A 12,704-nucleotide genomic window follows, 5' to 3' on the forward strand; every position below is an offset into this window, starting at 1 on the left:
GATGGACCATCCAGTGAGTCTGGATTTGTATTGGAGGACCATCGGGAGGAGGTTGGGGGTGGCTTTGGCGGTCAACTTGATTGGAGTTCTCTGGTGGGGTGTCTCCAGGGTTTCTTGGATCAGTGGCAGAGTAGCTCTGCAGGGTCTCCGCTCCCCTCTTCTTTGGATGCGCGAGTTCGGGCAGGGTGGGACGCTTTACCCGTTACTCCTTCTGCGTCGATGGCCCCTGCCTCAGTGATCCCTGAATCTCCCTCCTCCATGGCGTGAGTGGTGGGGCCACCAGCAGCTCCACCGAGCGTGGAAGTTGCACCGGCCGCCCATGGCGCGACTTATATTTGTTAGTCGGCTCTCTAGGGTTAAATTTGCGTCAAGTGGTCCGTGGAAAAATCTGGAAAGGGGAGTTTGTGGAAAGCTTCTCACTGCTCCCGTTAGAGGACTTGCCACCTCCTGATAAGGAGTCTAAGGACTCTGACAAGGATAAGGACAAGTTCCGGTTTCAGAAAATCCCCAAAACTTTTGGTAATTGGCTCAGGGCCGTCTCGATCCTGGCAAGTGTCATTGGGGAGATGGCTCCAGATAAGTGCTCAGCCCTATTCTGTTACCAGGGTATGGAGTGGAATGCATGTCGGGTATATGGAGGAATGAGCTGGTGGCTGGTGGTTGCCGGTTCGCCCGTCCATTGGTTGGGATCAGATGGATATTGGCTTGTAGTTGACGATTATGACTCACCCGGCCTCGCCTCAAGGGGAGTCCTTTCTTGGGGAGCCGGAGTGATGGGACATCCCTCCGCGTTGGCCTTGTCCAGGCGTGCGGGTTGTTGCTGACAGTTCAACAAAACCCATTGCAAGTGGGGGGCCGGATGCAAGTTTAAGCATGAATGCTCCAGGTGTGGGGGTTCTCACTCCGCAACCCACTGCTTTAAGCGGGGTAAGGCCGGTAAGCGGGGGGATACCGTGGTCTTGAAGGGCGAGAACGCCCGTGGACGTCTGCACAATGCTTCCATGGCTAAACCGTTAAAGAAACCGCAAGGCAGCGTAACTGCTGCTTGGGGTTTTCTGCTATGAATTTTGGATTTCACCTCCGGCTAGGGATTCTCCTGGGGTCTTTCAGAACCTCAAGTCGGTTCGGGATCACCCTGACGTGGTAGCAGACAAGCTCAATAAGGAGCTGTCATTGGGGCATATGGCGGACCCGTTGGGCGTGGTGCCCAAGAAGGAGCAGGGCAAGTTTTGGCTGATTCATCATTTGTCCTACCCATTTGGAGGATCGGTGAATGACAATATTAATGCGGAGCTGTGCATGGTATCGTACGCGTCTTTCGACGCAAGAGTTTGGATGGTCTGGGCTGCGGGTTCGGGGGCTCTAATGGTGAAAATGGATATCAAAGCCACCATCTGCTCAACTGTTTGTTCCAGGACAGCTGTTATGTGGACTTGTGCCTGCCCATGGGTTGCCCTCCTCTTTTTATTTTGAATGTTTCAGCACGTTCTTGGAATGGGTGGTGCAAGAGGAAGCTGCTTGTAACTCGCTGCTACACTACTTGGATGATTTCCTCTGTTTCGGTCCTGCAGGTTTGGACATGTGTTCACGTGTGTGTGTGCGGGGGGGGGGGGGGGAGGGGGGAAGGGGCAGTCTGTGTATGTATGGGTCAGTCAGTCTGTGTGTGTGTAAGGGTCAGTCTGTGTATGTGGGGGAACAGTCTGTGTTTGTGTGTGTGTGTGTGTGTGTGTGTGTGTGTGTATGTGTGTGTATGGGTTAGTCTGTTTGGAGGGGTCAGTGTGTGTGTGCATGCATGTGTGTATGGGTGTGTGTGTCAGTCTGTATGTGTATGGGTCAGCGCTGTAAGTGCTAGAGCTCCAAGAGAGATACCTCTCACTTTGTGACCTCCCCTGTTCCCGATGGAAAGGCAGCCTTCTCAACCACCACAGATCTGATTGTGCCACCCCTTCCCAGCAAGATAACATCAGAAAAAGGGAAATATTCTTTTTTTTTTTCTTTAAAACATTATTGACTTTTGGTCAATAAGATTTTGTAATTAGGCCCATCATAATTGTCAGCACCAGGCCCACTGGGCTCTTAATCTGGCCCTGCATACATGCTTCACCCCATTATAACTACAGTTCCTTGATAAGCACACAATGCAACACCAGTGCACATACACTCACAATGCAGCCCCTAGATCAGTTTACTAGTTGCCAAAGTAATGAGTTCCACTACTTACTAACTACACTAAATGCACTCAAATCGACAAAAATAGGTTCCTATGACTACTGGTGTGGTTAACAAATGTGAATCAAACAATTGACTAAAATCCTACTATTTCCTCATATAGAGTGGGACAAGAAAGCTACATAAACCCTAATTAAACCTTTGTTAACTTAATTTAAAATATCACGCTCAAATAAAAAAATAAGTGCTAGTTTATTGAAAAGACTTGTCTATACAGAAATAGCATTGCATCTGTATTGTATCTAAAACTAGAACAAACACAGGCTGAAGGGCTGCAATGTCTAGACGGAAGATGGAGACAACAAGAAATTCTCCAGCCTTGAACACCTTAAGTGCCTGGAGAATTTTTTGTTTTGCCTTATCATTGTGGGATTGCTGGTCCTGCTCCGAGCATTGGGTGGCTGCTGGGATTGAGTGCAGCTCATATCTTCATAATTGCAACATGAAAGGAAGATGGAGGGAGCAAATCCCAGAAAGGTATGATCTATATGAGATCCTAACTACAATATAACCAGAGTACCAAACTACCACATATTAGTTCCTAAACATGACAACATGACAAGAGGAGGAGCAGACAACATTAAACTGTTACATTTGATCCACAGGTGGCTATTGTGACCCTAACTTCCTTGATGTGAATCATTACAGTGGTCCTTCCTTTCTAGACATTGAGTATGCCCCTTAGCTCTGTTCTATTTCCCTTAACTCTATACTGTACATAGAGCACCATCTCCTGGATAATTATTTCATGTGCATATAATTAAAAAAATGTCAAATGCAATTCTTACTGTAAAATAAATATTTGCACATATAAGTAAACCTACATTATAAAGAAATGTGCACAATTAAAAAGCAAAATTAACCCTTTATATAAAGGACAGCCATAGATATTACACTCACTTCCTCCACAGCCACATAAGGAACATAAAGCTTGTATAGAACTTAAGGATTTCTAAACAATATATTATATAAAATATACTTAATGAAAAAAAAATACTGTATAAAATGTTTTAATAAAAATGGCATATCTCGAAATCCACATTAAAATCCATCTCATTTCTTGCTAGACTAAGTTTTTGCTAACATTTCCCACTCTCCAATCTTTACAAACATTTTCACAACCAGTACATTTGAATTATATTGGATTTTTATTATGCCTCTCTAAAAATAGTGCAGAGAGGAGGTGTTAACAAAGAACCCTCAGTATTTTTCTCACATGTTCCTTTATACGTGTATGTAGGTGTCTAGTCATCTTTCCCACATACTGTATATAGCAGGAACAAGACAAAATATTATTAGTGTGACAAGTAATAAGTTATGATTTTAACCCCTTAAGGACACATGACGTGTGTGACACGTCATGATTCCCTTTTATTCCAGAAGTTTGGTCCTTAAGGGGTTAATATTTTTTTCTTCATTATAAATCTCTCAAATTGCTTAAAATTAGCCTTTCTTGATCTAGTTCCCCCACATGTAAGGCAATAACCACATTGATAAAAAACTTTTTTATTATAAAAAAAAAAAAAAAAAAAGCTCTCTCAATTGTCATAATTAGTACTGCTCACTAATCTAGCTTTTATACTTGGGACTCCTCTATATACTATTTTAGGATTCTTTGGAACTATACTCTTCAAAGTTGGATCTTCACATAAAATGAAAATGTTTTCTTTATGATTTCTGTTGATTTATTAAAATTGCCCGAATAATTAAATACCGAAAGGAGGGCATTCCTCGGAAGTTTCTTTATTTTGTTTGTTTTTGTGTGTTTCTTTTGATTATTTAAAACAGCCTCCCTATTTATAATTTCAACCTCCTTATATGCTTTATTTGAAGGTTTTTGGTCATATATTTTCTCAGAGAAATCTTATAAACTCCTTTTCAGCTTGGATTTGATATATTTGGTCTTCAAAACAATTCATTTTAAGCCTTAGAAGTTGTCCCTACAGAATGTGCTTTAACCCTGGTTTATGGTGACAATGGTCATATAGTATGTAGCTGTTCACATCTATTTATTTAAGTATGTACTTGTTTCTATATGGCCAAATATATATATTTAAATCTTAAAAAGTTACCTGTTCTTCACTAAAGACAGTGGATAGTTTTATAACTCAATCATTGTCATTAAGAAAGTGCAAAAAGGCTTCCAAATCCATATAGGGCTTCTCCAAGTCCAACATGAGTCATCTACATAACCGCATTAGGTGACCAAGCTCCGTGTCCAGCCATGCCCACCATGTACATACTTGGATTTCCAGTATGGCATGAAAAGATTTACATAGTTGGGCGCAAACGTAATCCCCATCGATGTTCCAATATTTGTAGAAATAAACTGACCATCAAAACTAAAAAAAATATTATATGTAAAATAAGGGAAATGCCCTCCATAAGTGAGGAGTGAGGAAACCTCTCTTGAAACTAGCATGTCACATTTCCTTCACTCTACTTCACAGATAATCTGCAATGTATGTGCATATCAAATATGAGTGATTCTATTTCACTAAGGGTTGTAAGAAAAAATATATATTTTCTCTGATAAGAGAGCTGATATTGAGTCTATGCCTGAAACGATAGGTCTATCTTATAGTTTTACCAGATCTTTAGCAGTTTGGGGAAGATGTAAAAGACTGGGATTTTTTAATATGTGACTGTTAAATATTCATATTTTTTTTTTGCATAAAATATCCTGGTTTGAGAAAGACACCTAGTGTGTCGCAATGTTGCCTCTTTGTGATGAATGAATAAAAACCACCATTTCACCAGAATCACCAAGTGCTGTGGTTTCTTCACTTTTTATTGTTGCCTTATGATCAGGGCCGGACTGGGAAGAAAATTCGGCCTGGGCTTTTTTTAATTACAGCGGCCCACTCAAAAGGGGGCGGGGCCAGATAGGGTGTGTTTTGTCATCACGAATGACAAGCACGCCCCATCACAAAGTGAGAATGTTGGTTCAATGCTCTTCCAGGGTAGACCATGCAGAGAGCTCTGCTGAAGAGCACTGGCATGAGAAAAATACCCTGTATTTGTTCTGCACAGCGCAAGCAAATTCAATAACATGCTTGCACTGTGTTTGCTTGAAATTTGTCTCTGGTGTCTCCATAGTTGGGATACCAGGAGACAAAAATGCTAGGAAAGCATATTGTGCAGTGTGTGTGCGAGAGGGGTGCAGTGTGTGTGTTTGAGGGGTGTAGTGTGTGTGTGTGTGTGTGTGTGAGTGATGGGCGCTGTGTTTGCGTGAAGGTGCTATGTGGGTAAGGGTGCTGTGTGTGTGTGTGCGCTGTGCAAGTGGGTGCTGTGTTTGCGTGAGGGTGATATGTGCGTGTGAGGAAGCTGTGTGTGTCAGGGGTGCAGTGTGTGTGTGAGGGTGCTGTGAGTGTCAGGGGTGCAGTGAGGGTGCTGTGAGTGTCAGGGGTGCAGTATGTGTGTGTGGAGTGAGGGTGATGTGAGTGTTAAGGGTGCAGTGTGTGAGTGTGTGTGTGCTGTGAGTGTCAGGGGTGCAGTGTGTGTGAGTGTGTGAGTGAGGGCACTGTGAGTGACAGGGGTGCAGTGTGTGAGTGTGTGTGAGTGAGGGTGCTGTGAGTGTTAAGGGGGCAGTGTGTGTGTGTGTGTGTGCTGTGAGTGTCAGGGGTGCAGTGTGTGTGAGTGAGGGTGCTGTCGGTGTTAGGAGTGCAGTGTGCGTGTGTGTGCTGTGAGTGTTAGGGGTGCAGTGTGTGTGTGTGTGTGTGTGTGTGTGCTGTGAGTGTCAGGGGTGCAGTGAGTGTGAGTGTGTGAGTGAGGGTGCTGTGGGTGTTAGGGGTGCAGTGTGTGTGTGCTGTGAATGTTAGGGGTGCAGTGTGTGTATGTGTGCTGTGAGGGTTAAGGGTGCAGTGTGTGTGTGTCTGCTGTGAGTGTCAGGGGTTCAGTGTTTGTGAGTGTGTGAGTGAGGGTGCTGTGAGTGTCAAGGGTGCAGTGTGTGTGTGTGTGTGTGTGTGTGTGTGTGAGTGAGGGTGCTGTGAGTGTTAAGGGTGCAGTGTGTGAGTGTGTGTGTGCTGTGAGTGTCAGGGGTGCAGTGTGTGTGAGTGTGTGAGTGAGGGTGCTGTGGGTGTTAGGGGTGCAGTATCTGTGTGTGTGCTGTGAGTTGTAGGGGTGCAGTGTGTGTGTGTGTGTGTGCTGTGAGTGTCAGGGGTGCAGTGTGTGTGAGTGTGTGAGTGAGGGTTCTGTGAGTGACAGGGGTGCAGTGTGTGAGTGTGTGTGAGTGAGGGTGCTGTGAGTGTTAAGGGTGCAGTGTGTGTGTGTGTGTGTGCTGTGAGTGTCAGGGGTGCAGTGTGTGAGTGAAGGTGCTGTCGGTGTTAGGGGTGTAGTGTGTGTGTGCTGTGAGTTTTAGGGGTGCAGTGTGTGTGAGTGTGTGAGTGAGGGTGCTGTGGGTGTTATGGGTGCAGTGTGTGTGTGTGCTGTGAATGTTAGGGGTGCAGTGTGTGTGTGTGCTGTGAGTGTTAAGGGTGCAGTGTGTGTGTGTGTGTGCTGTGAGTGTCAGGGGTGCAGTGTGTGAGTGAGGGTGCTGTCGGTGTTAGGGGTGTAGTGTGTGTGTGCTGTGAGTTTTAGGGGTGCAGTGTGTGTGAGTGTGTGAGTGAGGGTGCTGTGGGTGTTATGGGTGCAGTGTGTGTGTGTGCTGTGAATGTTAGGGGTGCAGTGTGTGTGTGTGTGTCTGCTGTGAGTGTCAGGGGTGCAGTGTGTGTGAGTGAGGGTGATGTGAGTGACAGGGGTGACGTGTGTGTGTTTGTGTGAGTGAGGGTGCTGTGAGTGTTAAGGGTGCAGTGTATGTGAGTGTGCGAGTGAGGGTGCTGTGAGTGACAGGGGTGCAGTGTGTGTGTTTGTGTGAGTGAGGGTGCTGTGAGTGTTAGGGGTGCAGTGTGTGTGTGTGTGTGTGTGTGTGTGTGTGTGTGTGTGTGTGCTGTGAGTGTCAGGGGTGCAGTGTGTGTGTTTGTGTGAGTGAGGGTGCTGTGAGTGTTAGGGGTGCAGTGTATGTGAGTGTGTGAGTGAGGGTGCTGTGAGTGTTAGGGGTGCAGTGTGTGTGTGTGTGTGTGTGTGTGTTGTGAGTGTCAGGGGTGCAGTGTGTGTGTTTGTGTGAGTGAGTGAGGGTGCTGTGAGTGTTAGGGGTGTCTGTGGGGCTGATGTGACTTGGGTGATTATTATTTCCTGCTTACCTTATGCCTGAGAGGGGGATCCTGCTCCTGGCATCCATCCCTGGTGGTCTTAGTGGTGAGTGAACTCTAGCCTGTAAGGCTACGCATGGCAACGTTCCAAATCTCACGCGAGGAACCCAGCGGAGATGCAAGTTAGAGCTCCTCTAGGTTCCTCTCCTGGCTCCCTCACTCTCTCCCCGCCGGCGGCCGGAATATACTCTATGTGGGCCGGTGAAGGAGATCTTTGATCTCCCTACTGGTCCGCCATGGACTACTGCTGGCCCTGCAAAGACCGGCAGGGGAGATCCTGTGATCTCCCTGACAGCCTCGGCCCATGGCCACCGCGGCCCACCGGGCATTTGCCCGGTGTGCCCGATGACCAATCCGGGCCTGCTTATGATCCTCTGACACTGGGACTTCACCAGTGGCACAGGCAGCTAAGATTAGCTTACATTTTTGTGTTACACACCTTTCATTACTTCAATGGCTTTTTAAAACACAGACGTTATATCCCATGGGGCTGCGGACAGTGAGAGTGTGTGTGTGTGTTTAAAACTGTGATTGTGACTGTATGTGTGACTATCTGACTGTGTGTGTGTGTGTGTGTGTGTGTGTGACTGTCTGCCTGTGACTGTGTGTGGCTGTCTGCCTGTGACTGTGTTGTGACTGTCTGCCTGTGACTGCGTCTGTGACTGTCTGCCTTGGTCTATCTGTGACTCTGTGTGTGACTGTCTGCCTGTTTCTTTGTGTGTGTGAATGTCTGCCTGTGACTGTTTAAATGTGACTGTGTCTGTGACTGTCTGCTTGTGGCTGTCTGTGACTGTGTGTGTGACCAGGGTCGCCATCAGGGGGTGACAACCATGACGGTTGTCACGGGCCCGGCGGCCGGGCCCTACATGTATCAGCAGAACTGCCACCGGTGCATCTGCACCGGGGCTCACACGCTGATGGGGCCCATCAGGTGGCCCAAGCATTTAGGGCCACGCAATGGGCCCTATTATATTCAGAGGCCCGGTCAGTGCTGTAATAGCGCGACCGGACGCCTTTAAAAAAAATTTCAAATGCAGCCGGAAAGCAAGTGCTGCTGGGAGGAAGTCACTTCCTCACAATTTACTCCGCGCGGGAAGGAGGAGAGAAAGCATGAAGGCCGCGAGGAGAGGCCGCCGACTTACATCATCCCCAGCCACTCTCCTGTGACGAAATGGTAAGGCTGAAAATGAGGTGTGTGTATGTATGTATGCCAGTGTATGTATGCCAGTGTATGTATGCCAGTGTATGTATGTGAGTGTATGTATGCATGTATGCCAGTGTATGTATGCTAGTGTATGTATGTATTTATGCCAGTGTATGTATGTATGCATGCCAGTGTATTTATGTCAATGTATGTATGTATGCCTGTGTATGTATGCCAGTGTATGTATGTATGCCAGTGTGTGTATGTATGACAGTGTATGTATGCCAGTGTATGTATGTATGTATGTATTGTGACAAAAGTACTCCTTTCCCTTTGTACCTTGTCCTGGGATTGGGGTGTTACACACAGTCTTTTCAGGCTTTAGAGACACTTCACACGCTGGATGAGGTAAAAGGACTTGCTCTTTTATTGTGGCTCCAAAATAAATGCACAGTAAGGTATAAAGGTAACAAAAATATACAAAGCAAAAGCCTTGCTCTTCTGAGCACTAACTAAACAAAATAATCAGCTAACTGGGTTGGATGGCTTGTCCATTTCCCAACATAAACAACCTTACTGTTTCAGGTTTTCAGCTCTCTGTTTCCACTCACAGAAACCAAACACAATCTCCCTCCTTCCTTGGCAGGGGAGTACTTAATAGCACTGGTAATTTACAATGCTTTTCAGGTGAGTTAAATTAGGATTCAAACTCTGGAACTGGACTTCTCACCTGTAGGTTACAAGCAACTTCCAAAATGTGGAGTGGAGCACTGGCCCACCCTACTCTCCAAGTACTCCACCCCAGGGCCCAAATATACACATATTTAAAGTGCAACATTCATTATAACATAACACATTTCCCTGGGGCTAATTACACAAAGTAGGATCCTTGCAAAATCTGGGGAGGTATATAGATTCCCTCCAGCACAATTCCTTGCTTTCGGTCACAGTATGTATGCATGCCAGTGTATGTATGTATGCATACCAGTGTATGTATGTATGTATGCATGCCAGTGTATATATGTATGCCAGTGTATGTATGTATGCCAGTGTATGCATGCCAGTGTATGTATGTATGCCAGTGTATGTATGTATGCATGCCAGTGTATGTATGTATGCATACCAGTGTATGTATGTATGTATGTATGCATGCCAGTGTATATATGTATGCCAGTGTATGTATGCCAGTGTATGCATGCCAGTGTATGTATGTATGTATACCAGTGTATGTATGTATGCCAGTGTGTGTATGTATGCCAGTGTATGTATGTATGTATGTATGTATAATTCCCTAATTCCCTAAATTGGTGCCCTTACGTGAGATTTCCATATTTAAAGATACCAAATTAGGGTGCTGTTTAGCAAATAGCTCCGTTATTTGGTGTCCTTAAATATGGCAATCTGATAAACAAAGATCGAAGTTAAGAGGTGTCAGCCAGCCCACATCAAGAAATCTGGGTGGCTAATGTAAATTATATGCAAATGTGTTGACTGATGCCAAGGTGCACTGCATGCTGGCATCAGGCAGCCAATGGCAGCACCTTACCCCATCCCCATGTGAAAATTTTTAGTGCCCCCCAGTTTTGACTGTGGTATCTTATGTGCTTCCCCTCCTACATATTGTTCACAGAGTCGCCACTGTGTCTGCATGTGTGTCTGTATATCTGTGTGTGACTGTGTGTTTATGTATCTGCATTTGTGTGTGTATGTGTATATGTGCATACATCTCAGAATCTTGCCAACACTACACACAAATACACTCCTGCATTTCAACATCAACACTACATACAATCCCCACACCCAGGGCTGGATTAACGTAGGGGCTGATGGAGCTGCAGTTCCAGGCCCATGGAATAGGCCCCCAAAAAACGGCCTGGCCGTGATGGTATTGCAGTAATACCGGCAATACAAATGCAAATATTTTTTTCAGTATAAACGGAGACTACTCTGCAATATCAGCCCCGCCCAGTAGGGGTCACTGTGTACGGAGTAGGGGTCACTGTGTATGGAGAGAAGTTACAGTATATTCCTTCCTGCCTCTCTCTACTCACTGATATGCAGGGGAGCAGCTACACAGCACAGAGAGTTCAGACAGCAGCTCCCAGCCTGCAGAGACCGACTACAGCTCAGGGAAGTGAGGGATGAGGGGAAAGGCAGCAGGGAGACATGGGGACACTAGGGGACACTGGGAGATGTGGGGACACTGTGAGACATGGGGACACTGAGACACTAGGGGACACTGTGAGACATGGGGACACTGAGACACATGGGGATGCTGTGAGACATAGGTAGACACGTTGGAACACCAGAGACACTAGGAACACAGTGTCCCCTAATCTCGCAGTGTCCCCATGTCTCCCAGTGTCTGTGTCCCCATGTCTCCCAGTGTCCCACGTCTCTCAGTGTCCCCAAATGTCTGTGTCCCCATGTCTCTCAGTGTCCCCATGTCTCACAGTGTCCCCAAATGTCTGTTTCCCTATGTCTCCCAGTGTCCACATGTCTACCAGCCAGTGTATCAGTGTCCCCATGTCTCCCAGTGTCCCTAGTGTCTCAGTGTCCCCATGTCTCCCAATGTCTGTGTCCCCATGTCTCTGTGTCCCTAGTGTCCCCATGTCTCCCAGTGTCCCCAAATGTCTCAGTGTCCCCATGTCTTCCAGTGTCCCCATGTCTATGTCTACAAGTGCCCCCATGTCTCCCAGTGTCCCCAAGTGTCTGTGTCCCCATGTCTCTCTGAGCCCCCATGTCTCTCAGTGTCCCCATGTCTCCCTAGTATCCTAGTGACACGGGACACACTGAGACATGGGGACACTGGGAGAAATAGGGACACAGACACTGGGAGACTAGGGGACTGGGCGACATGGGGACACTGACACTGTGATACTTAGGGACACTGATGCCAGGCTGGCGTTCCAATTCTTTTGACAGACATACCCCCTTTTTGGGCATGTTCGCCCCTTTTGGCAGTTCTGGACACGTGATTCGCATCAGTGGCCTACTCTTTTACCCCGCCTATTGGACTGGACACTGCTGTTAGGGGTTATGGATTTACTTGAAAGATGAAAGCATAAATTAGATAAAGAGATTAGCATAGAGTATGTGTTTTCTTATAGCTGCATCCTTTGTTTCCCTCCAACACCAACTCCATCAGATATATGATGCTTGAGAGGTATGACTGTTTTAGTGTTTTTGATCGATAAGATTCTGTAATTAGGCCCCATCATAATTGTCAGCACCAGGCCCACTGGGCTCTTAATCTGGCACTGGCCACACCACTGCATTCAAAAACCACACTACATAAAAATGCATGCCTGCATTCAAATGCCAACACCACGTACAAACACACACCCTCAGGGCCGGACTGGGAAAAAAATTTGGCCCGGGCATTTTTTTACCACAGCGGCCCACTAAGAAGGGGGCGGGGCAGAGAGGGTGTGTTTTGTCATCACTAATGACAAACACGCCCCCTCTCAAAGTGAGCATGTTGGTTCAATGCTCTTCCAGGGCAGACCATGCGCAGAGCTCTGTTGAAGAGCATGAGAAAAAAGCCCTGTATTTGTTCTGCACAGCGCAAGCAAATTTAATAACATGCTTGCACTGTGTTTCCTTGCAACTTGTCTCTGGTGTCTCTATAAATGGATACCAGGAGACAAAAATGCCAGGAAAGAGTATTGTGCATGTGTTTGGAGCCTGCTTGTGGTATTGTGTGTGTGCAGAGTGAGCTGATTGTGGTGTGGTATTGTGTTATAAGGTTGGTTTTAGGCGTGTTGTGTTTGTGGTGTAATGTAATGCATATGTGGCTAGGGGCTGTAGAGAATGTGTGTATAGGGGATGTAGCAAGAGTGTGCATGCAGGCTATAGTGTGTGTGTATAAGTGATGTAGTACAAAGATAAGAGTTGCCTCTCCAGGCGTACCCTTTTTAGTGGCTGGGCACTCTACTCTAAACTCTTTCCCAGAGTAGATGACAATGGTCTACTGGATATATAAGGCTAGTTCTTAATAACTTACCCTTGAAGACTCGAGTGGCCAAGCGAGATTGAAGTTCGGAAATAGGCATAACAGCACCAATAGGTTGAACAAGTCCAATTACTGCCAGTGTGTTCTTCTCCAAATGAGGGGGAAATATGTATTTATACAAGGAAAT

Source organism: Pelobates fuscus, chromosome 7 (assembly GCF_036172605.1).
Source record: "Pelobates fuscus isolate aPelFus1 chromosome 7, aPelFus1.pri, whole genome shotgun sequence".
Classification (NCBI taxonomy): domain Eukaryota; kingdom Metazoa; phylum Chordata; class Amphibia; order Anura; family Pelobatidae; genus Pelobates; species Pelobates fuscus.